The sequence below is a fragment of the Rutidosis leptorrhynchoides genome, chromosome 6 (genome assembly GCF_046630445.1).
Source record: "Rutidosis leptorrhynchoides isolate AG116_Rl617_1_P2 chromosome 6, CSIRO_AGI_Rlap_v1, whole genome shotgun sequence".
In the NCBI taxonomy this organism is placed as follows: domain Eukaryota; kingdom Viridiplantae; phylum Streptophyta; class Magnoliopsida; order Asterales; family Asteraceae; genus Rutidosis; species Rutidosis leptorrhynchoides.
In genome coordinates, this window is record NC_092338.1 from 112,210,103 (window position 1) to 112,226,880 (window position 16,778).

The following is a 16,778-nucleotide window of genomic DNA, read 5'->3' on the forward strand; positions in this document are numbered from 1 at the left end:
ATTATATATGCCGGAATCGAGAAATTAAACTGGGTAGCGAAATATTTAAGATTGATTTGATACCAGTAGAGTTAGGGACTTTTGATGTAATAGTTGGCATGGACTGGCTGAAGGAGATGAAAGCAGAGATCGTATGTTACAAAAATGCAATTTTCATTGTACGAGAAGAAGGAGAACCCTTAATGGTGTACGAAGAAAAGGGCAACACGAAGCTACATCTTATTAGTAATTTGAAGGCACAAAAACTAATAATAAAAGGTTGCTATGCTGTTCTGGCACACGTCGAGAAAGTACAAACTGAAGAAAAGAGCATCAATGATGTTCCCGTCGCAAAAGAATTTCCCGATGTATTTCCGAAAGAATTACCGGGACTACCTCCACATCGATCTGTTGAATTTCAAATAGATCTTGTACCAGGAGCTGCACCAATAGCTCGTGCTCCTTAAAAACTCACACCCAGCGAGATGAAAGAACTGCAAAGCCAACTGCAAGAACTATTAGAACGTGGTTTCATTCGACCAAGCACATCACCATGGGGAGCTCCTGTTTTGTTTGTCAAGAAGAAGGATGGTACATTTAGGTTGTGTATTGACTACAGAGAGTTGAATAAACTTACCATCAAAAACCGTTATCCACTGCCGAGAATTGACGACTTATTTGATCAACTACAAGGCTCGTCGGTTTATTCGAAAATCGATTTATGTTCTGGATATCATCAAATGCGAGTAAAGGAGGATGATATTCCAAAAACTGCTTTTAGGACGCGTTATGGTCATTACGAGTTTATGGTTATGCCGTTTGGATTGACTAACGCACCAGCTGTGTTCATGGACCTTATGAACCGAGTGTGTGGGCCATATCTTGACAAGTTTGTCATTGTTTTCATCGATGACATACTTATTTACTCAAAGAATGATCAAGAGCACGAAGAACATTTGAGAAAATTGATAGAATTATTGAGGAAAGAAAAACTGTACGCTAAGTTTTCAAAGTGTACATTTTGGTTGGAAGAAGTTCAATTCCTCGGTCACATAGGGAACAAAGAAGGTATCCAGGTGGACCCGGAAAAGATCGAAACAGTTGAAAAGTGGGAAACCCCAAAAACTCCGAAGCATATACGTCAATTTTTAGGATTGGCTGGTTACTACATAAGATTCATCCAAGATTTCTCCAAAATAGCAAAACCCTTGATTGCATTAACGCATAAAGGGAATAAATTTGAATGGAAGGATGAACAAGAGAAGGAGTTTCAGTTATTGAAGAAAAAGCTAACTACGGCACCTATATTGTCATTGCCTGAAGGGAATGATGATTTTGTGATTTATTGTGACGCATCAAAGCAAGGTCTCGGTTGTGTATTAATGCAACGAACGAAGGTGATTGCTTATGCGTCTAGACAATTAAAGATTCACGAGCAAAATTATACGACTCACGATTTGGAATTGGGTGCTGTTGTTTTTGCATTAAAGACTTGGAGGCATTATTTATATGGGGTCAAAAGTATTATATATACCGACCACAAAAGTCTCCAACATATATTTAATCAGAAGCAGCTGAATATGAGACAACGCATGTGGATTGAACTGTTGAATGATTATGATTTTGAGATTCGATACCACCCGGGGAAGGCGAATGTGGTAGCTGACGCTTTGAGTAGAAAGGACAGAGAACCTATACGGGTAAAAGCTATGAATATAATTATTCGTACTAACCTTACTACTCAAATAAAGGAGGCGCAACAGGGGGTTGTAAAAGAAGGAAAGTTGAAGAATGAGATACCCAAAGGATCAGAGAAACATCTTAATATTCGGGAAGACGGAACCTGATATAGGGCTGATAGAATTTGGGTACCAAGGTTTGGAGATGTGAGAGAAATGGTACTTAAGGAAGCACATAAAACCAGATATTCAATACATCCCGGAGCGGGGAAGATGTATAGAGATCTCAAGAAACACTTTTGGTGGCTGGGTATGAAAGCCGATATTGCTAAATATGTAGGAGAATGTTTGACGTGTTCTAAGGTCAAAGCTGAACATCAAAAACCATAAGGTCTACTACAACAACCTGAAATCCCGGAATGGAAATAGGAAAACATTACCATGGATTTCATTACTAAATTGTCAAGGACTGCAAGTGGTTATGATACTATTTGGGTAATAGTTGATCGTCTCACCAAGTCAGCACACTTCCTGCGAATGAGAGAAGATGACAAAATGGAGAAGTTGGCGCGATTGTATTTGTAGGAGGTTGTCTCCAGACATGTAATACCCGTCTCTATTATCTCTGATAGGGATGGTAGATTTGTTTCAAGGTTCTGGCAGACGTTGCAACAAGCATTGGGGGCTCGTCTAGATATGAGTACTGCCTATCATCCACAAACTGATGGGCAGAGCGAAAGGACGATACAAACGCTTGAAGACATACTACGAGCATGTGTTATTGATTTCGGAAACAGTTGGGATCGACACCTACCGTTAGCAGAATTTTCCTACAACAACAGTTATCATTCTAGTATTGAGATGACGCCATTTGAGGCACTTTATGGTAGAAAGTGCAGGTCTCCGATTTGTTGGATTGAAGTGGGGGATAGACAGATTACGGGTCCGGAGATAATACAAGAAACTACCGAAAAAATCATCCAAATTCAACAACGATTGAAAACCGCCCAGAGTCGACAAAAGAGCTACGCGGACAGTAAAAGAAAAGATATAGAGTTTGAAATTGGAGAAATGGTCATGCTTAAGGTTTCACCTTGGAAAGGCGTTGTTCGATTTGGTAAACGGGGGAAACTAAATCCAAGGTACATTGGACCATTCAAGATTATACATCGTGTCGGACCAGTAGCTTACCAACTAGAGCTACCTCAACAACTCGCGACTGTACATAACACTTTCCACGTCTCGAATTTGAAGAAATGTTTTGCTAAAGAAGATGTCACTATTCCGTTGGATGAAATCCAAATCAATGAAAAACTTCAATTCATTGAAGAACCCGTCGAAATAATGGATCGTGAGGTTAAGAGACTTAAGCAAAACAAGATACCGATTGTTAAGGTTCGGTAAAGAATATATATACCCGCATCTATTTCCAGATAAAGAAGATCAGATAAAGAAGAAATACCCGCATCTATTTCCAGAAGATTCGTCAATACCTTCAACAGCTTAAAATTTCGGGACGAAATTTATTTAACGGGTAGGTACTGTAGTGACCCGAACTTTTCCATGTTTATATATATTAATTGAGATTGATATTGACATGACTAAATTTTTCCAATGTGTTAAGCAATCAAACTTGTTAAGACTTGATTGAATGAAATAAGTTTCATATAGACAATTGATCACCCAAGTTGACCGGCGATTCACGAATGTTACAAATTTGTAAAAACTATATGTTGTGGTATATATAGACATATATATATGGTTGACATGAGATTATGATGAGTAAGTATCTCACTAAGTATATTAACAATGTGTGATATACATAAGAAATGAGATTACTAAGTTAAGAAACTCAAAATGATATATATAACGATTATCGTTATGATAACGTCTACTAAATACATATGTATCATATTAAGATATTGATACACTATATTGAACATGATAAAATGATATTTAAATATATCATTAAGTGTGTTACAAATGAACTACATATGTAAAAACAAGACTACTAACTCAAGAATTACGAAACGAGACTTATATGTAACGATTATCGTTGTAACGATATTTTAATGTATATATCATATTAAGAGATATTCATACATCATAATATCATGATAACATAATAATTTAACATCTCATTTGATATAATAAACATTGGGTTAACAACATTAATTGAGATCGTTAACTTAAAGGTTTCAAAACAACACTTACATGTAACGACTAACGAAGACTTAACGACTCTATTAGAATGTATATACATGTTGTGCTTTGATATGTATTTTTACAATTTTGAAAGACTTCAAGACACATATCAAAGTACTTCTACTTAACAAAAATGCTTACAATTACATCTTCGTTTAGTTTCATCAACAATTCTACTCGTATGCACCTGTATTCGTACTCGTACAAAATACAGCTTTTAGATGTATGTACTATTGGTATATACACTCCAATGATCAGCTCTTCGCAGCCCATGTGAGTCACCTAACACATGTGGGAACCATCATTTGGCAACTAGCATGAAATATCTCATAAAATTACAACAATATTAGTAATCATTCATGACTTATTTACATGAAAACAAAATTACATATCCTTTATATATAATCCATATACCAACGACCAAAAACACCTACAAACACTTTTATTCTTCAATTTTCTTCATCTAATTGATCTCTCTCAAGTTCCATCTTCAAGTTCTAAGTGTTCTTCATAAATTCCATAAGTATAGTTTCATAAAAATTAAGAATACTTCCAAGTTTGCAAGTCTACTTCCAAGCTTTCTAATCCATTCCAAGTAATCATCTAAGATCAAGGAACCTTTGTTATTTACAGTAGGTTATCTTTATAATTCAAGGTAATATTCTTATTCAAACTTTGATTCAATTTCTACAGCTATAACAATCTTATTTCGAGTGAAAATCTTACTTGACCTGTTTTCGTGTCATGATTCTGCTTCAAGAACTTTCAAGCCATCCAAGGATTCTTTGAAGCTAGATCCATTTTTATCATTTCCAGTAGTTTTATTCAAAAAACTTGAGGTAGTAATGATGTTCATAACATCATTCGATTCATACATATAAAGCTATCTTATTCGAAGGTTTAAACTTGTAATCACTAGAACATAGTTTAGTTAATTCTAAACTTGTTCGCAAACAAAAGTTAATCCTTCTAACTTGACTTTTAAAATCAACTAAACACATGTTCTATATCTATATGATATGCTAACTTAATGATTTAAAACCTGGAAACACGATGAACACCATAAAATCGGATATACGCCGTCGTAGTGAAACCGGGGGCTGTTTTGGTTTGGATAATTAAAAACTATGATAAACTCTGATTTAAAAGTTGTTCTTCTGGGAAAATGATTTTTCATATGAACATGAAACTATATCCAAAAATCTTGGTTAAACTCAAAGGGAAAGTATGTTTTTCAAAATGGTCATCAAGATGTCGTTCTTTCGACGGAAATGACTACCTCTTTAGTAATTGACATGTAACTTAAATTTCTGAGTATAAACCTATACTTTTTCTGTTTGGATTCTTAAATTAGAGTTCAATATGAAACCATATCAATTTGATTCACTCAAAACGGATTTAAAATGAAGAAGTTATGGGTAAAACAAGATTGGATATTTTTGATCTTTTTAGCTACGGGAAATGTTTAACAAATCTATACAAATCATATCCTAGCTAACTTATATTGTATTATACATGTATTCTAATATATTATGTAATCTTGAGATACCATAGACACGTATGCAAATGTTTTGACATATCATATCGACCCATGTATATATATTATTTGGAACAACCATAGACACTCTATATGCAGTAATGTTGGAGTTAGCTATACAGGGTTGAGGTTGATTTCAAAAATATATATACTTTGAGTTATGATTTAGCCTGAGACGTGTATACACTGGGTCGTGGATTGTTTCAAAATAATATATATCAATTTATTTCTGTACATCTAACTGTGGACAACTAGTTGTAGGTTACTAACAAGGACAGCTGACTTAATACACTCAAATCTTTAAAACATAATAAAAATGGTTGTAATTATATGTTGATCATACTTTGATATATATGTACATATTTGTATAGGTTCGTGAATAGATCCGTGACCAAGTCTTATTTCCGAGGAAGGAAATATCTGTGAAAGTGAGTTATAGTCCCACTTTTAAAATCTAATATTTTTGGGATGAGAATACATGCAGGTTTTATAAATGATTTACAAAATAGACACATGTACGTGAAACTACATTCTATGGTTGAATTATCGAAATCAAATATACCACTTTTTATTAAGTCTGGTAATCTAAGAATTAGGGAACAGACACCCTAATTGACGCGAATCCTAAAGATAGATCTATTGGGCCTAACAAACCCCATCCAAAGTACCTGATGCTTTAGTACTTCGAAATTTATATCATATCCGAAGGGTGTCCCGGAATGATGGGGATATTCTTATATATGCATCTTGTTAATGTCGGTTAACAGGTGTTCACCATATGAATGATTTTTATCTCTATGTATGAGATGTGTATTGAAATATGAAATCTTGTGGTCTATTGTTACGATTTGATATATATAGATTAAACCTATAACTCACCAACATTTTTGTTGACGTTTAAAGCATGTTTATTCTCAGGTGAATACTAAGAGCTTCTGCTGTTGCATACTAAAATAAGGACAAGATTTGGAGTCCATATTTGTATGATATTGTGTAAAAACTGCATTCAAGAAACATATGTCGATGTAATATATTTCTATTTCAAACCATTATGTAATGGTCATGTGTAACCAGTATATTTTTGATTATCATTATTTGATAATCTATGTAATGCTTTTAAAACCTTTATTGATAAAATAAAGGTTATGGTTGTTTTAAAAATGAATGCAGTCTTTGAAAAAGTCTCATATAGAGGTCAAAACCTCGCAACGAAATCAATTAATATGGAACGTTTATAATCAATATGAATGGGTCATTTCATAAATAAAGTGGGTATTTAGTTAAAAGGCTAAACTTGTCCAATAAATGGGTGGGGTGAGGTAGGTTCGGCCGAATTGTCCCACCTAGGGTGTTCCTGGGCTCGTTTTGTCTAAAAGCTTGTACGGGTGGGTCCGTTTCGAGTGCCGTTAACCGTGCCAGGTTCCCGGAACGTTAACCGATCGTTGAAACACAATCCACCGGGCTTAATTCATTAAATACTTAATAAATTATATAAGTTCTTCATAAAGTTAATTATTATTAAAAATAATAATTTTATCGATTTTCTGAGTTCCGTAAACTGAAAGGCTTTCTAGGCGATTATCGTAACCATGTCGTTTTCTAAGTATTTCATTATCCGAAACAAGTTCATTAATTAATATAGACATATTAATTCAAGTAATCCACTAGAATCATGTATGCATTTAAATCAATTAAACACACAGATTTTAACGTAATCCCCGTTAAATAATTAACGAACAAGTAACGATAGTAACGGAAAAAGTAAGGTTGTTACATTACCCACCTGTTATTGAAAATTTCGTCCCGAAATTTTAGTGTACATCCACCGTAGTCGTCTCCTCAGGAAACAGTTGCGGATACTTTTTTCTCATCTGATCTTCACACTCCCACGTGAATTCTGGTCCTTTACGGGCGTTCCATCGAACTTTAACTATCGGGATCTTGCTTTGCTTTAGCTGCTTGACTTCACGGTCCATGATCTCAACAGGTTCTTTAACAAAATGAAACTTAGGATCAACTTGTATATTTTCTAAAGGAATCACTATACTCTCGTCCGATAAGCATTTCTTCAAGTTAGAAACATGGAAAGTGTCATGAATTTCGCTGACTTCTTGCGGTAGTTTCAGCCTGTATGCTACCGGTCCAATTCCTTTGGTAATCTCAAATGGTCCAATGTATCTAGGACTTAGCTTGCCTCGTTTACCAAAACGCACTACAACCTTCCAGGGTGATACCTTGAGCATAACTTTGTCTTCAACCTGAAATTCCAAATCTCGCCTTCTAACATCGGCATAACTCTTTTGATGACTTCGAGCCGTTTTCAGTCTCTCTTGTATCTGTAAAATCTTCTCAGTTGTTTCGTGTATGATCTCGGGACCAGTCAGTTGACTATCCCCTATCTCACTCTAATATACAGGTGATCTGCACTTTCTGCCATAAAGTGCTTCAAAAGGCGCGGCCTTTATGCTAGTGTGATAACTATTATTGTACGAGAATTTAGCTAGTGGAAGGTGTTTATCCCATCCATTTTCGAAATCGATAACACATGCCCTCAGCATGTCTTCTAATGTTTGGATGGTTCTCGTGCTCTAGCCATCAGTTTGTGGGTGATACGATGTGCTCATGTCTAAACGAGTTCCCATTGCGTCCTGAAATGTCTGCCAGAATCTAGATGTGAATCTTCTGTATCTATCGAAAATAATGGATATCGGCACTCCATGTCGGGAAACCACGCCTTTGATGTAAATCTGTGCCAACTTCTCCATCTTATCCGTTTCCTTAATCGGTAGAAAATTAGCTGACTTTGTGAGACGATCAAAAATAACCCAAACCGTATCGTAACCTCCCACAGTCTTGGGTAACTTAGTGATGAAATCCTACATTCCCATTGGAGAATCCCTGGCTGTGTCAGCAGTGCTGACGGTTTCTGATGTTCTGCCTTGACTTTAGCACATGTCGAGAACTTACCAACATAAGTAGCAATATCAGCCTTCATATTAGGCCACCAGTTCAGTGCCTTAAGATCTTGGTACATCTTGTCGGATCCAGGGTGAATAGAATACCTTATCTTGTGTGCCTCATCTAGCACTAGTTCCCTTAATCCACCAAATTTCAGTATCCAAATCCTGTCTATGAAGTATCGGGTTCCATCTTCTCGGATGACAAATTCCTTATCCATTCCTCCAAGTGACTCAGTAGCAATGTTCCCATCTTTCAATGCCTCAAGTTGTGCATCGCGTATCTGAGAAGTAAGGTTCGTTCAATCAGTCATATTCAGCGCTCTAACTAGGAGAGGTTTAGCCTTCTCTTTCCTACTCAACGCATCTGCAACGACATTAGCCTTTCCAGTATGATAGCGAATCTCACAGTCGTAGTCGTTCAATAGTTCTACCCAACGTCTCTGCCTCATGTTGAGTTGTTCCTGGTCGAAGATATGTTGCAAGCTCTTGTGATCGGTGAAAACAGTAACTTAGTACCATACAAGTAGTGTCTCCACATTTTCAGTGCGAAGACCACAGCAGCAAGTTCCAAATCATGCATCGTGTAATTATGTTCATGTACCTTCAGTTGTCGTGATCCATACGCAATCACTTTCTTCCGTTGCATCAACACGCAACCAAAACCCTTTCATGCAGCATCAAAGTAAATCACAAAATCTTCAAAGGTAATAATTATCGTAATTTCTAAAAGTTCAATAGTCACCTTTAGAAATTGCAAAACTACTTTTATGGCGTCAAAACTATTTCGAATGGAATCAAGCCTTCGGGAAGTCTTGATCATAGTGTCGTTATCTATTCATCGTGCGAATGTGGGTCCATTTTCAATCGAAGTTTTTTTAGCATGCGGGCCACATAATTTGGCCCAATTATGTGGACAACGTAATGTGCTTAAAAATGTGTTTTGCGTCCATGAATTATTAACGAAACGAAACTATAGTCAAATATATTTGCATTCAATATGAAATTTTAAAATAGAAACAATTATAGAGTTATGAATTGAGAGATATCAAAAAGTGTCACAAAATAATCGAACCATTAAACTAAGATGTCTCTAAACGTGTAAGGATTTGTGGCTAGTAGGGATATATTAACCCCAAAAATATTCACAATGTACCTAAATAAAGTGTTACATAAAAAATAAGTATGAAAATGGTATTTAAATATGCATATGAGTTCAAATCCAAAGGTAATAATTATCGTAATTTCTAAAAGTTCAATAATCACCTTTAGAAATTGCGAAACTACTTTTTCGGCATCAAAACTATTTCGAATGAAAGCAAGCCTTCAGGGAGTCTTGATCATATCGTCGTTATCTATTCATTGTGTGAAAGTGGGTCTAATTTTCAACCGAAGTTATTTTAGCACGCTGGCCACATAATTCGGCCCAATTATGTGGCCAACGTAATGTGCTCAAAATATGTTTTGCAGCCATGAATTATTAATGAAACAAAACTATAGTCAAATATATTTTCATTCCATATGAAATATTAAAATAGAAACAATTATAGAGTTATGAATTGAGAGATATTAAGAAGTGTCACAAAATAATCAAACCATTAAACCAAGATGTCACTAAACGTGTAAGGATTTGTGGCTAGTGGGGTTATATTAACCCTAAAAATATTAACAATGTACCTAAATAAAATGTTACATAAAAAAAAGTATGAAAATAGTATTTAAATATGCATAAGAGTTCAAATCCAAAGGTAATAATTATCGTAATTTCTAAAAGTTCAATATCCATCTTTAGAAATTGCAAAACTACTTTTTCAGCGTCAAAAATATTTCGAATGAAAGCAATCCTTCAAGAAGTCTTGATCATTGCGTCGTTATCTATTCATCGTGCAAGAGTGGGTCAATTTTTAACCGAAGTTTTTTTAGCAAGCTGGCCACATAATTTGGCCCAATTATGTGGCCAACGTAATGTGCTCCAAAATGTGTTTTGCGGCCATGAATTATTAACGAAACAAAACTGTGACAACCCGACTTTTTTGACTTGCTTTTGTGCTTTGTGCTTTCACGAAACTGCGTATTTGTGCGTACTGAGCTATATTATACTCTGGGATCTTACAACATGTGGATTACTTTCGTTTATATGTTTAAACGTGCTTTTAAGTACGTAGGGTACTTAACTTGATTCCCGGAAGCCTTTATGACCGTTGGTGTCACTTGACGTTTAGAACGAACCTCGTACTATGTACACGTTTAACTTTGGTCATAATCGGAATATTATGACTACGAAATACTAATTGTTATTTTATAATAACAATTACTTGGGTTTTTGGATGCTTAATTACGCTTAGTAATTTACTAGAGCACACTAGTTAGTCTTGTTGGACTTTCTACCTTGTTGGACTTTAGCCCACCCTACACTAGCTAGTGGACTATTTAATTAGCCCAATTATTATTAGTTAGTGACCCATATTAATTTAAGACAAATGCCCATTTATTAGAGAGAACATACTAGCATTTTTGTTAACCATTATCCTTAATGTTGCATGAGATCCTAACATAAGCACCAACTTTAGACAACCATTAACCAAAAAGCAAAAATGTGTCCCCCTTATCCCCCCACCAAACCCACAGGCCTCCCCACCTTAACAACACCTCACCTCCTATAAATACCAAGCTTATCCCATTCATTTCACACTTGATTTCATTTACAATGTACACACACTTACTCTCTAATTCTCTCTCTAGTCTTTCTCACTCTAAAAAGTGTAAGTTTTAAACTTTCTTCTTCTTCTTGTTCCCTTCTCATTCATGACATCATCATCATCATTAGATCTAGCTCTTTAGCTTTTAGATCATGTTATATCTTGTAGATTCAAACATGGATTTGAATCCTTAAAGAAATGGAAGATTCAAGCTTTCTAGCTTTGAATCTTCACTTATTTTGTTAGATCTAAATCTTGTAGCTTTTAATCTCTTTATTTTGTTGTAAAGATTCAAACTTGTGTTTGTAGTCTTCATGTAACTTGAAGATCTAGCTTCATGCTTCAAGGATCTTCAAGAACAACCAAAATTCAAGCTTTCTAGCTTTGAATCTTCATTACTTTTGTTGGATCTAGGTTTTCTAACTTATGATCTCATTATTTTGTTATAAAGATCAAAACTTGTGTTTATGATCTTCATGTAACTTGAAGATCCAAGCTTTATGCTTCAAGATCTTCAAGAACACCAAAGATTCAAGCTTTCTAGCATTGTAATCTCATAACTTGTGTGAAAAGGATCCAAGCTCTCTAGCTTAGGGTTCCATTACTTTGTTTGATCAAATTTGTGTTCATACTTGTTTGATTGATGGAAAGTTTGTAGCTTTAGTTGTAAATAGAACTTGTATTTGTGTTAAGACTAAGAATATGATGTAACCTTGGTTCATCATCCTTCTAAGACTCTTAAGTGAGTTGTATTCTTACTTGATCTTAACATATTGTGTGTTGATGGTTGAATCTTGGTCAAAGTGATGCTAACACATCAATGAGTTGTACACTTGAAGCTTACACGCATCAAGGATGAGAACAGTGATGAGCATCAAGCACCAAGAAACCCACCGGAGCACTTGTTTGCTGTTTTTCGGGGTCTGATCAGACTCCTAGACTTCTGAAAAATTGATTTTTAGATAGTTCATTTCGAGTAGATGACTTTTCGTTTAGGCCTCGACTTAATCCGATATACGGTTTAGGATTTATAGCCTTCCGAAAGTCACTACGCCTTTGTAACGTTGTGCTTAAATTTCTGACCTACCCGCATTTAAACCATTGCCTCGCTCAAACGATGATGAGTTAGGTTCTGAAAATTGGTCGACGGTTAGAGGACTCACATATGGAGCCATGGCCACTGACTACGCGTCTTTTCGATTTGTATAGAGGTCGTAACAGCTGTCTGAAGTCAGCCTTTTGTTTCGATCTCTATTCTTGTTAAACTTACCTTAGTTTTGATGAATGATGATGATAATGATGATGTTGATGATGACACTTAAACTTAATTCATGCATTTAAACTTATTGGGACAACATACTAACCTAGTGACCTTTGACTTAGGTTGACGACCTTTCGGACCGACTTACTAGCTGCATACATTTCATATCGACTTTAACTGCTTATTCACTGTGAGTTATAGCATCTCTTACTACTTTTTTACTATTTTTGGGACTGAGAGTACATGCGCTTTTTACGTTTTACATACTAGACACGAGTACTTAAACTTTATATATGTGTGGGTTACAAAACGGCACAAAGATTCCCCTTAGCTCGGTAATGTTTAATCATTGGTTTCCTAACCGTGAACGCGAATCTTAGATATGGATCCATAGGTTTGACAACCCCATTCAGGCTAGTCGCGCTAGCAGACAACGGGTGTTTAATACTTCAAGGACAAACGCACTCGCCAAGTGCACTTTTAGGGGGTGATATACATACGTTAAGTCTAGTTACCGGGTGCCCACGCTTAAGCTTATACTTTTCATACTGATTTAAATTGCTGATTGAAGCACTGAAATCTCGTGGTCTACATTACTTTACTGATTACAAACTATAGCTAACCAACATTCGTGTTTACTTTTAAGCGCGTATTTCTCAGGTGCTTAGACGATGTTGCTTTCACTGTTAGAATTGCTGTCTTGGTGTTATAGACTTGTTGTTATGGACTTGCTGTGTTAGATTTCCGCTGCATTACTTAGAGATGTCTCAATCATGGAACTTTTCTTTTGCATTCGTAACTTATGTTATTTTCAAGCAATGATTTTGTAACGACCTTCGTGTCGCGTTATCTTTTGTAAAACGCTATCTTTTTATGAATGCAAAACTGGTTTTCAAACAGCATGTAGTGTTTGACCTTGTAATGATCATGTTGTTGATGAACTGTATACGATGGTTTTGTACGGGGCGTCACATTTGGTATCAGATCATTGGTTGTAGGGAATAAGGTTGCATTAGTGAGTCTAGACCAGACCGAGTAGGATTCACTAATAGAACTAATCTACAACTTGCTCGTTTACTTGCTACTGCTTACTATTACTGCATGCTACTGCTTACACTTACTGCTATGTGAACTTGTTGTATGCTATTGCTTATTCTCGTTACCGCATGCTACTGTCTGATTTCGATTGCATGTTACTTTGTTTAGTACTGTTGTTATTGCCATGCTATGTACTGCTAGGATGCTGTAATGCCTGATTACGTGCTTGCTATATGTCTTACTTACATGGAAAAAGTTATTTTTTCTTTTTCAGATGTCAGACATGCTGCCCATGACCTTTGACTTCGAGAGTAACTCAGATACGTCTGCTACCTTGCCTACGATTGTTGCTGATTCACCGGTACCCTCAGGCGACTCTGGTGATTCTTCATCCGGAGACAGTAGACACACGCTTGACCTGATGGACATCTCAGACGGAGATGAGGATCCAGAGGAGATTCCAGCTCTACCCAGCCCTGGACTCCCGGGAGCACGGCACCATTCCGGTGATGCTGTGATTCCTGGGGGGGAAATGGAGACGGTCCTTTTCGTAACGAGCATGGAGATTGGGCTAGACACACCGCTGATGGACATTTTGTACCGATTCCACCAGGTAGATATCGACTTATGACCACCGGCCAGATGCTTTCTCCCATCCGCGATGATCCTGCATTACCTTCCGACGATTCAGACGATTCATCATCCGACGACTCCAGCGAGGAGGATCCCGATGAGGTTTCTGAGGAGGACCCTGAGGAGGATCCCGTGCAGCCGCCCTCTACCCCGCCGAAGAAGCGGTATCGCTTCGATGGTACTGTTATTCCAGGGGTTAACGGAGGTAGTGCATTCGTGGACGCATATAGACAGTTGGTTAGGGTTACAGCCCGTAAGCGGGTCGTACCGTATCCTTCCGATCCATTCATGCGTAAGACCGCCTGCACTGTGCCGTCTACATCTACATCACCTGAACCATCTGCACCATCCGCACCACCTTCCTTACCAGCATCCCCCGTCGTCGAGGAACTGACGAGGGAAGTGCATGCCCTCCGTGCTCGGGTAACTGAGCTCGAGGATCAGATGTCCCACCTGATGGACTGTAACGACCCAACCCTCGTTATACAAAAAAACGACCCAAAAAAAAATTTCTGGACCTGTACAACTGGACGGCGTCCAGATTTCTGGACGGCGTCCAGTACTGAAGACCTGGACGGCGTCCAGCCTTTTTGGACGGCGTCCAATTGTGCTAAAAAGTTCTGATCAGTTTTACATTACGCTTGAACGAAAACCCGCTTCCCGACAATTTCCAACGAAACCAATTATCACAACATATCAAAATAAAAAGCTAATAGATTTCCAACATCGAAACGAGTTTTATAAAATGGGGCCCACATCGACCGTTTTACGAGTTTCGTACAAAACATGAGTTTCGACCACATTAGTTTAATTTCCAAATGACACTATGAGCATGGTGTTTGGGGGTTAAACTACCCAAATCTCGGTCAAACTCCAAAAGCTATCAAACCAAAAAGTGTCCCCTACACAACAAGCGGGATCTCTAATCCAACCGAATGCCCTTACCCTTATCAACGCCGGAGCCTATAAAAAGAAAAACAACGAGAGGGTAAGCAAAACACTTAGTGAATACAATAATTATACACATACATATATAATATACCTACTTGCAACCACTTACACAGATACCGCATACATGCTAGCAATACAATTAGCTTACAATTTCAAGTATAAAGCTAGTAACCTCCAATACCGCAAGCTAGCAACAACAAAGGCATATATATATCATGCTACACTACAACATAATAACCATGGTTAACCAATTGAACAAGGGAACGGTGTTTAAAGAACGTCGGAGTTCATAACAGCCATTAGTGCACTTAACACGTCGTACACTAACCCCACGGGTGGCATTTTAACACGTCAATACTTCACCCTGGGTGGCGTCTTAACACGTCGACACTTCACCCCGAGTGGCGTCTTAATACTTCGACACTTCACTCTTCATTTTACTTGAGGTGGCATCTTAACACGTCAATACTTCACCTCGAGTGGCGCCTTAACACATCGGCACTTCACCATTAAATCTCTTGGAGTGGCATCTTAGCACATCGATACTTCACTCCGGGTGGTGTCTTAACACATCGACACTTCACCCCGGGTGGCGTCTTAACACATCGACACTTCACCCGTCATATTACTTTGAGTGGTGTCTTAGCACATCGACACTTCACTCGTCACATGAAATGTGGTGTCTTAGCACATCGAAACTTCACATCTCACGCTAGAACAAATAAATACACTATATACCTACGCATATAATTATTCCACTCACCTCAAAGTCTTTTGTGAAGGATAACCGAGCTTACAAACTTCAATGTAACGTACATATTACATTATGCACATAATCAATCACAAGATCAAGTTGGTCAACCAACTCACTCACCATTCTAGTGTCATTTTGGCCCATGGTGCAATTTCGACTCATTTGCACACTTAACCCTAATATTGGGTCAACTTCGCCAAAAACCCTAACCCTAGCCATTTATGGTCTTAACACACATATAATCACAATGTTAACTCATTTTCACACTAACAAGACAACTTAGGTCATCAAAGACCCGTTTTACCCATTCGAGGTTTTCCACACCCATTCGGGTCACCACATGCCCAAAAAACACCCATTTATATAACATCTAGGTGTGCTAGTGGTTAACTAACCAATTTAAGACTCATAAACACATTTAACATTTCAAAACCCTAGGTCAGTCATCCTTTAATTCTTCATGACTCAAACTTACCCAAAATCCCTAAATCACTAACAAATGGGTTTTATACACATCACTAACCCAAACCCTAACCCTTAAACAATTATTAGTAAGGAAATCAAGGTTAAGACTTACCACTACAATCAAAATGTAGCTAGTGGAGAGATGAATAACTTTAATGCTCGAGCTCTAACCCGAAACAAGCTTCTTCTACTTCGATTTGAGCTTTCTCACACTTGAATCACACACTCTCTCTAGAATTGAAGTGCATGAAGTTTGGTGGTTGTAAATGGAGTAAATTAGGCTCCACAAACTGATCTAAGGCCTTAAAGTCGTCCACAATGTTAAATTACCAAGTTACCCCTTTTAAATATCAAAAACACAAAATTAGGCTCGTCAGGCAATATGGACGGCGTCCAGAATTCTGGACGCCGTCCAGCCCTTCAGTCTGGGATGGCGTCCAACATAACTGGGAAAAACTGGTTCTTACAACTCTCCCCCACTTGAACCGGATTGCGACCTCGCAATCCAAGCTACATGACAAGCAGGAAGATACACAAGAACAAACTATTCGGGCTCCCAAGTAAACTCAAAACCTTTACTACGATGCCATTGAACTTTAAAAGTCCGTACCACTTTATTT